This window comes from Eulemur rufifrons, chromosome 29, assembly GCF_041146395.1.
Source record: "Eulemur rufifrons isolate Redbay chromosome 29, OSU_ERuf_1, whole genome shotgun sequence".
NCBI lineage: Eukaryota > Metazoa > Chordata > Mammalia > Primates > Lemuridae > Eulemur > Eulemur rufifrons.
The window spans coordinates 84,721,043-84,733,329 of NC_091011.1; the positions used below are offsets into that span (position 1 = coordinate 84,721,043).

General features: G+C 36.9%; 1 protein-coding gene across 12 annotated transcripts in view; it reads right to left on the reverse strand.

Annotated features, from left to right (window-relative positions):
* Positions 1 to 10,684, reverse strand: part of CNOT4 (CCR4-NOT transcription complex subunit 4) — a 123,472-nt gene extending 112,788 nt beyond the window's left edge. For 10 of the 12 annotated variants that reach the window (XM_069462505.1, XM_069462503.1, XM_069462509.1 and 7 more), the window contains exon 1: positions 10,471 to 10,684. The gene's annotated coding sequence lies outside the window, so the exon portion shown is untranslated. Of the gene's footprint in view, positions 1 to 9,654; positions 9,741 to 10,470 lie in introns of all 12 variants that reach the window. The other 2 variants (XM_069462508.1, XM_069462501.1) reach the window with 1 other exon arrangement.
* Between the last annotated feature and the right edge of the window lie 1,603 nt (positions 10,685 to 12,287).

Below are 12,287 nucleotides of genomic sequence, written 5' to 3' on the forward strand. Positions count from 1 at the left end.
TACAGGGCTTACTAGGTGCCAAACACTATTCCAAGCACTTTATATATATTAACTCATTTATTCCACACCACAAGCCCAGTATCTCCATTTTATAAATGAGGAAGCTGAGGCCCAAAAAGGGTAAAGCAACTTGCCCTATGTCTCACAGATAGTAAGTGGCAGAGCCAAGATTCACACTTAGTAAGTCTGGTTCCATACTACAGTGCATATTCCCAGCAGTAATAAAAACAAGACAACTTCAAAGCTGAAACTGAAAACTATAGGCTAATGAAAACTATGTTCAACTATAAAGTCATTTAACACACAGACCACCAAACTAGAAAAAAAATTTATTTTTCCTTGGGGGCTACGGTGTTTTATTACGAAAATATAGAGTAAAAACTTCGAAAACAAAACCACCTTTTCTAATTTAATGAAAAATAAAATTTATTGACTTCTATTCATTTAATCCACATCTTTAGAATTAATTTATCAATATTATTACAATACAATTTTATTGTAACAATAAAAACATCAACAAGTAAGATTTTCACAGACCAACCGCAGGGCTTTGCCCAGGTTTTGCTTCACAAGGTCCCGGGCTCAAAATTAGCAGGGCAGTTAATGTGTTAAGTTATCCTTTACTCCAAATAATGAAGAGCAGTATTTCCTTTAATATGTCAAGTCTGGGCCGGGCGTGGTGGCTCATACCTGTAATTCTAGCACTTTGGGAGGCTGTGGTGAGAGGATCGCTTGAGATCAGGAGTTCAAGACCAGCCTCAGCAAGAGCGTGTCCCCTGTCTCTACAAAAAATAGAAAACCTAGCCAGGCATGGTGGCATGTGCCTGCAGTCCCAGCTACTAGGGAGGTTAAGGCAGGAGGCTCGTTTGAGCCCAGGAGTTTGAAGTTGCAGTAAGCTATGATGACACCACTACACTCTAGGTGAGCAACAGAGTGAGACCCTGTCTCAAAAAAAACCAAAAAACAAAAACAAATAATATGTCAAGTTTGTTAAATTATAGAATTTAATAGCACAGAAGAAAAAACACAATCTATAAACACAAATACATCATAAATTATTCAGAGGTTCCCAACGCTGCTGAAAGTATTTGCTAGGCATGACAAAAGACTATATGATGTCCCAGGACTAATGTTCTTTTGTTAGCATGCCTACATTAAAGTATTTTACTGTCATCCTTACTTTCATCAAGATGAAAATAGATTTAAATACAATATTTAAGGTATCTACCTTAAAGAAAGATTACCAGCCTTACCTTTTGGAAACAAAATTCACATCTAGGACTAGCTCCAGTATGACAGAAAAGATTTTAGTAGAAGCAAAAAAATTCCCCAAAACTACCACTAAGCATTTAACTTATATACTCTTCAAACTATCACTAATTCTATGGCTAAAGGACCTTTTAAAAGGTTTCTAAGGATACACTGGGAATTTATGAAGTTATTTTATAATTGATTACATAAAATTAAAATTGAAAGGCAGAGGTTCTATAAAACAATCTTAACATATGAGCATTTGGGGAGTACCACACTATCATTTTTGTCTCCTTCCAGTTTCCCCTTCCCTTCCAGCAGAGAAAACACATGCATTTGTCAGGTTTTGAGATGGAGAGATTAAAATGCACAAACCTAGACCAGGGACACCAGTTTGGTTTGGAAAAGGCAAGCCTTTCCAACTAGTAATGACAGCCTAGGTTAGAAAAGAAATCAAAGTATATGGCTAAAGGCAGTAAAGGAACAATGCCATCAATGCCTTAGGCAAAAATGCATAGTAGCTACTATTAGAATGTGAAGTCTTCCCACTTTACTTTCTGCCTTTCTTCCCTTTTCCTGAGTATATAATGCACCTACCTGGCTATCCATGGCACCCCTATGGCCCCTCACAAAAACCAACCTCTTCCCAAGCACTGTATGAATAAAAAATATATAAACTACTAATAATTTGAGATTAATTCAAATTAGTCTCTTATTCTCAAACTATGTGGAAGAGATTTTTGAAGCAGGGAGCCATTTTCTCCTCCCTCTCATCCACTGCAACCTATTGTGACACTCTCATAAGTGATTCCATACTTATAAGAGATTAAATACAAACTTCTTGCAGAAAAGACTGAATTGGCAGCTACCACTGTAGATATTCTCAAATGCTAATGTGCCCCTATAGTCCATATTTGATATTTACTTCCCTTCTACAAACACTGGGGGCAATGAGAAGGATATATAATCCTTCTCAAGATTCTCCTGCATTTGGAATGGGTTGTTCCATTAAAAAAAGAAGAAAAATAAATAATAGAAGAAAAAAAAAAAGATTCTCCTGCACAAAGATCTCAACTCAAATCCAAAATTAACACATTAAAGCCTCTGTTAAAGTAACCCCCCAAGAAGAAGGCAATAGCTTTCTATTCTAGTGATCATATCCAATAGGGTACATGACCAGCTAAATACAGTAATAAAAATATGTCAAAAATAGTTCTGCCACATTACAAGAATTAAGGCGGTCTAACGATAGAGGGCATGTCATGAAAAAAAGATTATTTACCAATCATGTACTATACTGCACAATCATCTTTATCATTATTAATATTTCCCCAGTACCAAAAAGGTCCATGGCATTATTCCCTTTTACAATAAAAGGAAAGAAAATGATTGGTAAAATTAAGATCAGTTTAACTTTTAAATTGTAAGCACCCTGAGCTTGAGATGTTTTCAGACTCAACTGTGAGAATCTTTGAGATCCATATGCTAAATTCAGTAGAGGAGGAATATCTGAGATAGTGAAGGAAGCAGGAAGAGAGTAAGTAGCAACAGTGTATTATTCATCTACCACTTACAAAGCCAGAAGCAAGAAACCTACTTTCTTTCCCAGCTTTAAAATAAAATGTGAAATTTTCCTTCACAAAACAAAGAAAGCATGCTACCCAGAAATACACAATAGATGCAGAAAGTTGGCTTAATGATGGGGTCAACACATGAAAACAATGAATAACTTCAAGGGTCTTTGAACTAAAAAAAAAAAAATTCCAACCAAAGCAAATCAAATATTGCTGATGTTTAACCAGATCTGTCTTAACATTACCTTTGCAAAACAAAGTATATCCAAGTAAATCAAAGAATAAATTTTCATTTCACAATATCCCTACAGTCATTCTCCTTCCGCCTGCTGACCTAACCTTCTCTGTCCTTAAGGGAGCTTGGAGCTGGCAATATTTAATGCCCTACTTCATCACAATTTTCTGCCATTTCTTCCGCTGTAATCGGGCCATTATTAAAATTTAAAGATATCCTATAATATTTACTGGTTATAGCTATTCAAATAAAAGAAGTCTCCAAATACCCCTTCTAAACTAACATATACATAGAAAGCAGATGAGGCATAAATTTCTCTTTTACAAATGAAATATGTTCCCTCTCTTACTATCACATTATAGAGGTAAGGTTTCTTTATCTTCCAAGCTCTTTTTCTCCAGTGAATGAATTTCTCAAATCATTCAAAAACACTGGTGGATCTTTTTACTGAAATATTTTGAGGTTGTTATTTTGGTAATTGGGCATGGATAACAAACTGCAGTTTACTATTAAAGTCAAATAAACCACATTTCCTCAGTTCTCTACTCTCCAAAACCTTCGTGTCACTTTAGGGCAAAAGGGACTGAAGAGAAGAAAGAATCAATTAGCTGCCGAATCCTGTCGAATTTCCACCCTAGTATTTCTCACAACAGTCCCTTATCTCAGTGGCTTGGTTTCTAATTTTTCAAACAAAATTCAACTCTTAGCTTCAAAATATGTTGCACACTACGGAAAAGGCAATCTTTCTTAAAAAAAAAAAAAAAAAAAAAAAAAGCACTTTCATCATGTGATCTCCTGCCCTCCATCAATCTCTACAGGCTCTTTATTGTTTAGCACATTAAATTCAACCTGACAATGAATACCTTTCATAATCTAGCTCTACCCTACTTATACAAATTTATGTTACCATTCCCAGAAATTAATACTTTATTCCATTGAGAGTAGGCTCCTTAAATCCATCTCACATCATGCTGGTCCCCACCACCAAGTGTTTGCTCATCCTTTACTATGGACTGACTGTCCCCTCCAAAACTCATATGGAAATGTAATTGTCATTGTAACAGTATTAAGAGGTAAGACCACTAAGAGGTAATTAGGCCATGAGGACTCTGCAAGCCATAATAATGCCATATTGTGAGAGTGGATTCCTAACAAAAATCAAGTTTGGGCCCCTTTGCTGTTGCTCTCTTGCCCTATCTTGCTCTTCTGCCTTCCACCATGACACAGCATGAAGGCCCTCACCAGATGCTGGCGCCACAGTCTTGGACTTACCAGCCTCATGAACTGTGAGCCAAATAAATTTCTGTTCATTACAAATAACTCAGTCTGTGGTATTCTGTAATATAGTAGCATGAAATGGATGAAGATATGCTTCCATCCCCTACATAGAATGTATGAGATGTTCTCCTGTAGATGCTCGCTTATAAAAATAGTACATATTCTTTATTCAAGTCCCACTTTCTCCAGGAAACCTCAATCCTAGAACTTTGAAGATATTCTCACATTAACATCCTGGACCCAGACTGTATGTAGCACAAATTATTTGTAATATTATATGAATATATTATTTCATAATAATATAACAGCTACATCACTATGAAAGTGTTCCTGACAAGATAATAAACTCTAAGAAGAGGCTGTACCATTTTCTAAGCAGTGAGTCTATAATAAACCCTCAAAGACTATTTGAAAAGCTGACTGAATAATACTGATTAAAAAAATGAAGGTATTTTATTATGCCAAAAGAATTCTAGTACAAACGAAATAATGTGATGACTAGAATTTTCTTCAAAATAATGCAGAGCAAAGAGTAAGGGGAGAAGAGGTAAAGTGAATGGGGGTGTAGTTGAAACCAAATTGGCTATGAGTTGATAATCTTTGAAGCCAAGTGATAGCTAGCTACATGGCCATTCATATCTACTTTTGTACTTGTTTAAAAATTTTCAGAAAAAGTTTCTTTTTGAAAAAGTACTGATAATGTCTTCAATTCATTTTAAACCACAAAACCAAAACAAATTATAGCACTTTCTTCACTCAACAAATAGCTAGATACCCATTGAGAGTAAAAAAAAGGTTTCTGGAAAAATTTAATTTGACAGGAAACTTGCAGCATCCTAATTGTCACTGAAGAATTAATAAAAATAAGGAAAAAATATAATCAAAATGAAGGTGATCTCCATCTAAAGGAAATTAATCTTACCACCAAAAGCAGTATTGTTTATATTACACATTTTCACTCAATTACAGCATTCACAAGAGTGTCCAACCAAATAATTGCTGAAAATAAAAAACATCAGAAAAAAATCATAGCCAAAATATGGGAAGCAGAAATAAGGGGGAAAGGAGGAGAAAAAGTTGCTATAACTGATGTTTAATAACCCAAATCAGACAATGTTATTTCCAGAAATATACAATCTGAAGACATCTGATGCCCTAATAGGGATTGAATAGGTTCTTAAATAATTAGGAAAATTAGCACTTCCACTTTATTCTAAGGATTGAAAACATGCTTAAAAAATTTCAGATATTTGGCTTAATGACAGTATATCTATTTGTTGCTGTTAAGGAATGCTCCCCCTTTGAAATTTCAGTTTATAACTGCTTTTCAAAATTCAATACTACTTTGTCTACAACATCATTCACTAATTCCTTCCAAAAGCAGTAATGCAACACCTACTGTTTTAAGTGAAAGCATTTTATCCTTCTAATTACACTGGTTTTTTGCCTTGACGTTTTTTCCAAACTGGTTTTGGGCATATGTACAAGCCAATTTTGATTATTTTGATTTGCAACTCTACTTCATAATTGTTTTAAATACTCAAGAGGAGAGATTTAGTAACTGTAACTAAAAAAAAAATTGTTTTTTAACAGATATCTGACATATACACCTATTCAAATAGGAAGGCTTGTCGTAATAGCAATACATCATCTGCCCATCACCTAATGCAATTAAAGTTTAAAACGAGACAACTCTCTGGAATAAATAGAGTTTAATAATAAAGAAGCCATTCTCCCAAATAAACTTCTTACAAAAAAAAAATAAACTCAAACTCACACTCCCTTGTACTTACACTATCTTTAAAATTAGGTTTTCCTAGCAAGTAAAAGTAATCATCTTTGTTTTAAACAGCATGTAATTTCCCTCTTTTGATAAAAGAAAAACATGCTACCAAAATCTAGGAGACCAAAATGGTGCTGAAATTTTTTTATAAATAACTTTATAATTAAAAAATAATATAAAAAGAAATGGGTAACAAAACCTACTAGATTCTATTAAATTTGGAAAAGTTGACATTTATACTATACAATCTTTTCTAATGAAGACCATGTAACAAGATTAAAAACAATTTTGGGCCAGGCGTGGTGGCTCATGTCTGTAATCCTAGCACTCTGGGAGGCCGAGGCGGGAGGATTGTTTGAGCTCGGGAGTTCGAGACCAGCCTGAGCAAGAGCAAGACACCGTCTCTACTAAAAATAGAAAGAAATTAGCTGGACAACTAAAAATATATAGAAAAAATTAGCTGGGCATGGTGGTACATGCCTGTAGTCCCAGCTACTTGGGAGGCTGAGGCAGAAGGACTGCTTGAACCCAGGAGTTTGGGGTTGCTGTGAGCTAGGCTGACACCATGGCCCTCTAGCCAGGGCAACAGAGGGAGACTCTGTCTCAAAAAAAAAAAAAAAAAAAAAAAATTTTGAAAAAAGTTCTTTTAGAAAACTGTTAAATAAGAGATTAAAACGTTCCATTTATCTTCTTTCTTTGCATCACAAAAATAACTGAGTCAGTTATGCTATCTTTATAATTTGTATACTCTCAACTTTAAAAAAATATGTATTACAATCTTTAAAATATCAGGGATATTGTCATATTTTACTCAAGAATGAGTATTTGCAGATTTTCCTACTCTCTTTGAGGTAACATAAAATTTATAAAATCTCAGAATGTGTTAAAGAAGTTTTATCCAATACATGCTATTCCAGTGGGATGAAAACCATTTACAAGTTCCATTTAGATTAAGAAATCCTTTGAGAAAAGTATGTAGTACATTCTAGTTATACTGTTTCTAGAACAGCAAAAATCTCTATAACCTATTTCCCTACTGTTTTCTTCAGAACCAACTGAGCTGAACGTAATTCCCTCACAAAAAGTCATGACAGTACTATAGTTACTGACAGAGATCTAACTCAATTTCAGCAGAGGCTGAAGTTTTCACAAATTCAAACTATTTTACTTAAATAGGCTATAAAAACAATAACACTGAGTTTAAATATACTGAATCAAGTATTATTTGCAGTCACATAAAAAATTTATTAAAATGAAGAGCATAGCTTCATTTTAAAACCGAGAGTAGGGAGAAGGAGAAAGGCAAAATTTCTAAAATCAAACTGCTTAAACTGAGAAGGTATTTTTTCATTCTCTTAAAGCACATAAAAACTAAAAAAAAAAAAAAAAAAAAACCACCTCCCCTAAAACTAGGAGTTCATCCTTAAGCAACAGTCTTCTTTCTATTACAAAAAGTTGCAAGTTATCGCTAGTACTCCCATTTAGACTGAAGTTGAAGGGCATTACAAACACTTTTATTTTCCTGTATTTTGCCATTTGATTATAATTGTTTCAAACTAATAGAATTAAGGATTTGTCTACACGACTTTCTGAAAACAAATTTTATAATAAGCCAACTTTAAATGATTCATGTTCAAAATCTTATAGAATATAATCTATTCATCTGAAGAAGTCAACTATCGAACCTGGCAGAAAGTATTCCAAATTATCAAAAGAAACCCTGAAAGTATGAAGCTGGAATGTTCCTAATGTTATATCTAAATACTTAAATCATACAAAAATATTTAGAAATCTCAGTTCCCTTTTTCCTATTAAAATGTTAAAGAACTTTAGATATCTTCTTTAATCATACCAAAAATCCCAATGTAAATTCATTTTGACTTCAGAGGGCTGAAACTAAGAATTCAATGACTTCAGGCAAGAAAGTACAGAAGGAGAAAATTACTTGAGAAAATACTTAGTGAGGCAAAATACCTTTCTAAAAGAAAAGATGTATTAAAATCATTTACTCTTTTATGCCAGACAAACAGTCCTCTCCTAGAACACATTGCTTACAATTCAGCCAAGTATGACTGCCAAGTGTTTCTAAACCTGTGTTAGGATTGTTCAAAGTGGAAAGCTTCACTAGTGTATTATCGGGGGAAAAAAAAAAATATTTTTAACTTACAGTTTAAGATCAATTGTATTAAACACATCCTACTGATAAACTAAGTGTAAATAATATCTTTTTAAAAACCTCAAGTTGTAACTTAGAATAACCTTTGCTATATAAATTGCCTCACTCTAATAAGAGTAGAGACTCTAATAAGAGTAGAGATTTATTTAGTTTCCCCAAATTGGGGCTTAAGTGGCTGAAAGGAAAAAAGAAGTTTTCTAAACACCTTTTCTTACCTTAGTTTACATTTGGTAAAACAGACCATTTATCTCAATGAAGTGAACATAGCACCAAATGTAAGACTCCTCAAGTTTTACAGGTAAAATTTGTAAAAATTACAGCAATCCAGGAACGTGCAAAAGTAACTAAAAAGGAACTGTATGTATTCTTATTTATACTTAAGGTATTATTACTTTTGTAAATAAGAGATAGATCGCTGCATGAGATTGTTACCATGACTTTAAACATTTTTATATATATCTTAAGAACACAATGTCTTATTTATGTTTAAACTTGAGATGTATCTGAACTATGTAATCCTGTTTGCTTTTCTGGTAATTCTTTATCTCACAGTGGTCTGATTATAGCAAGGGCTCCTTCTTCCCATTCTGTCATTAGTCATTATATTTCAATTTTGCTTTCACCAAAACATGGACATCACAGGCCACCTCTTGCTTCTAGTTTTCTGCTTTTTATTGCAGATAACAATGACAGTGAATTCCACCAAATGCATATATGTGCTGAGCTTTGTCATTCTTTTCCCAGCCCCCTTCTTTTCTATGGAAAAAATATGAGGAATTTAGGTTCACAAAAAAAAAAAAAAAAATCAATTTTTCTTTTGTATACATACATAATGGATTTTCAAGAGAAGTCAATTTATTCAGATAATTATCATCCTAGATATGTCAAAAGAGAGAACTTCCCAAATGCAAAAATACTAAGTAAATGTGATATTAACTGGAGAGGAAATTTCCATTCAAACCATAAATAAAATGTCATCAATTAAGCTGAACATCAATATAATTCACTTAGTCAAAAACCAATTCTCAATATAGAAGGGATCTGTAACTCACATATAATCAAAATATCACTTATATTTTGCTTGTGGAGTTCACATATGAATTTTGTATGTCCGCCAGATTTATCTTATTTTGAAATGCTTAGGCTAATATTTATTGATATAATTAGAGCCCACACTAAGTGTCCTGGGGAGGGGCAATGCAAAGAACGCTTAGTAGCACAGTGAAATCGGTCCAAAAGGAAAAGGCGGGGGGAAGCCACGTCCCAACAGAGCGAATAATCGACAAATAGATCACAGAAAGCAAAACGAAAACGTTCCCCTCCTGAGCAGCCTGAATAACGTTTAATAGTATCCTACCTCACTTCATTCACTTCTCAACTTCCTTTACTTTTCAAGGGCCAACACGGGGCATCCCTTTTTCTGGAAGTGTATGTTGAAAGGATCTGTATAGAAGAGGGAAGGAACCGAGAATTCTCAAGAAGGCTGAGAAACAGGTGGGTTACAAGGAGCAGCAGCATAATCTAAATATTTAAGGGGCAGCTTTAAGATGACAGATGTGGTTAAAGGACAGACTGCAAATCGCAAGAAGCTCTAGTGTGGCAGATACACTGGGGGCTGACTGCAAGCACCAGAGAGGGGCAAAGGCTAACTCCAGAGTGGTAGCAGTGGAGCAAAAAACAAGCAGCAGGACGAGTGGGCAATGAGCAGTGGGATTAATGAGCAGCAGCAGCAACACGGGTCAGAGTGGAAGTGATGGCTTTGGTCTTGGGAAACGGGGGCTGGTGGGAAAAGACGTCAGACAGGGGGAAAGGGGCTGGGGAAACAAGGAGGACCGAGACCTAAGAATCCTGCCCCTATAAAAACGTAGGGGAAAAAGCTGGAAAAGAGAAGTCGTCTCGGCTCCCCACTTAAAGAAATTCTCGAAGGAAAGTAGGTGCTTGCCGCCGCGCTGCCTTCAGCCCCGCTCCCTTTTCCTAATGGTAACTGCTGTGCCGTAAAGGGGAGAAGGGGGAACAGGAGGAGGAGGAGGAAGACCAAGAAGGAGGAGGGTGAAGATGAGGCTGGGGGTGGGGAGAAAGGGGGGTGCGGCCTGCACAGTCCCTGCGAAGCCTCCGCTCTCTCGTAGCCGGTCAGCCCCGGGTTTCCCCTAAGCCCAGCCCCGCATAGACTCACCCGCCTGCCTTGCCTCGCTTTTCCCTTAGTCGACTCCACGCGCTGCCGCGTCCTCACAAGAGACCACTGAACGAGTGTCGGGGAAAAAACTCTTCAGAACCGGGTCTGATTCCTTCAGTGAGTCCGACCTTTACGGCTGAGAGAGAGACTCTCAGCTTTCGGTGGGTTCCACAGCCAGACGGGCCACCATCTTACATTAGGGTAAGACTCCGCCGGCCTCCCGTGCGCAGGCGCACGCCGATCCGGCCGGGAGGGGCGGGGGAGGGGCGGGAGGAGCCTCGGGCGGCTGAGTGGGAGGTTGCGGCAGCCGTTCCCGCAGCACCCTGGGAGTTGTAGTTCTCAGAGGTTAACCGCCCAGAGGCAAGCCGGGAGTTGAAGTCCTCACTCCGAAGGCGGACGGGATCGCCCACCTCACGTGGTTGCCGGACTGCTGCCTTTCTTCGTGTTTTGCTTCCTTCTCCGCCCGCGTGTGCTGCTCCAAAGTCATATGGTCGGCGGTTTTCGTTAGTGGATCCGTTTTCTCGGCGTTTGCTGAAATGCGGGATCCTAAAACTCGAGACAAGCTTAATGCATTTGAGGGGAGCCGAGAACGTCCCTCCTCTGCCACGCCCACCAGAGATATTTAAGGGGGCGGAGTGGAGGTGGAGGCAGATTGGGGTGCGAAGAGCGCGGGATTTGATCTAGGGTGGGATTTAGTACAGACTTGTTGTTTTGGGAAAAGTGAACGGTGACTGGTTTCCCTGTCTCCGCAGTTTGGAGCCGCCACACTTACTCTCATCTTTCCCAAAAATCTCCAGGGAGGAAATATCCTAAACTGTCATGTGCAGATTGCTCAAGAGAATGGAACACCCATGCACTTACAATATCGTATTTCTGTTGGTGTGAGTTTGAGAACATGCGGACTTCCGTGCAAAATATTGTTAGTTCGGTCCTGTCTGCACAGCTGTGTGTACGTCAGCTTCACAAACGCTGCACACGTCGCCCAAGAATAGAAGCATGCAGTCGCAGTCTTTACAAACACTGAGGAATCCTCAATCACAAAAATGAGTAAATTTGCTGTTCCCTCCCGTGTGCCTCCTAGAACTCTGGTACAAGTGGCGCTCGAAGAGGTCATTTTTCCTTATTGCGTGTACTCTTCACCCATTCTTACAAGTACTCGTTGAGCTCCTCCTGTGTTCCTGGCACTGTTCCATACATTGGGAATAGGGGAATACAACGGTAAGCAAAACAGACAAAATTCCCTGTCCCCATTTTAGTGGGTGTGTTGGGGTGAGGGAGAGGGGAAAAGAAGCTATCAACTTTAAAAATACGTGCTTAGAATGCATCATATGTCATAACTGATAAAAAAAATTAAAACAGGGAAGGGGAGTAGGGAGATGGCAATTTTAAATCTACGAACTTAATCTCATAATGAGAAGCCCTCAGTTCTTTCTTTTATTTATGTATTTATTTTTTATCTTTAGAGACAGGATCTTGCTCTGTTGTCCAGGCTGGAGTGCAGTGGTAGAATTATAGCTCAAAATATGAAAAGAACAAAATAAAAAGATTTCTTTCCATTATTAAAGACTAGAACCATTGCACTAAAAACTTGAAGGGATTTTTAGGCACACCTAATCCAGTGGCAAACTTATCTTACCCAACACTCCTTTTTTTAATAAATATTTTCATAACGTCCCCTTTATTAGCCTAAAATGAAATTCATAGATAAAATAATTACCTACATACTGATTTTGTTTTAAATGAAAATAATTCCCAATTTATAATATAAAAAATACAAAGACAGTAATTTGTAAAAATATTAGTTGTATTTCAATATA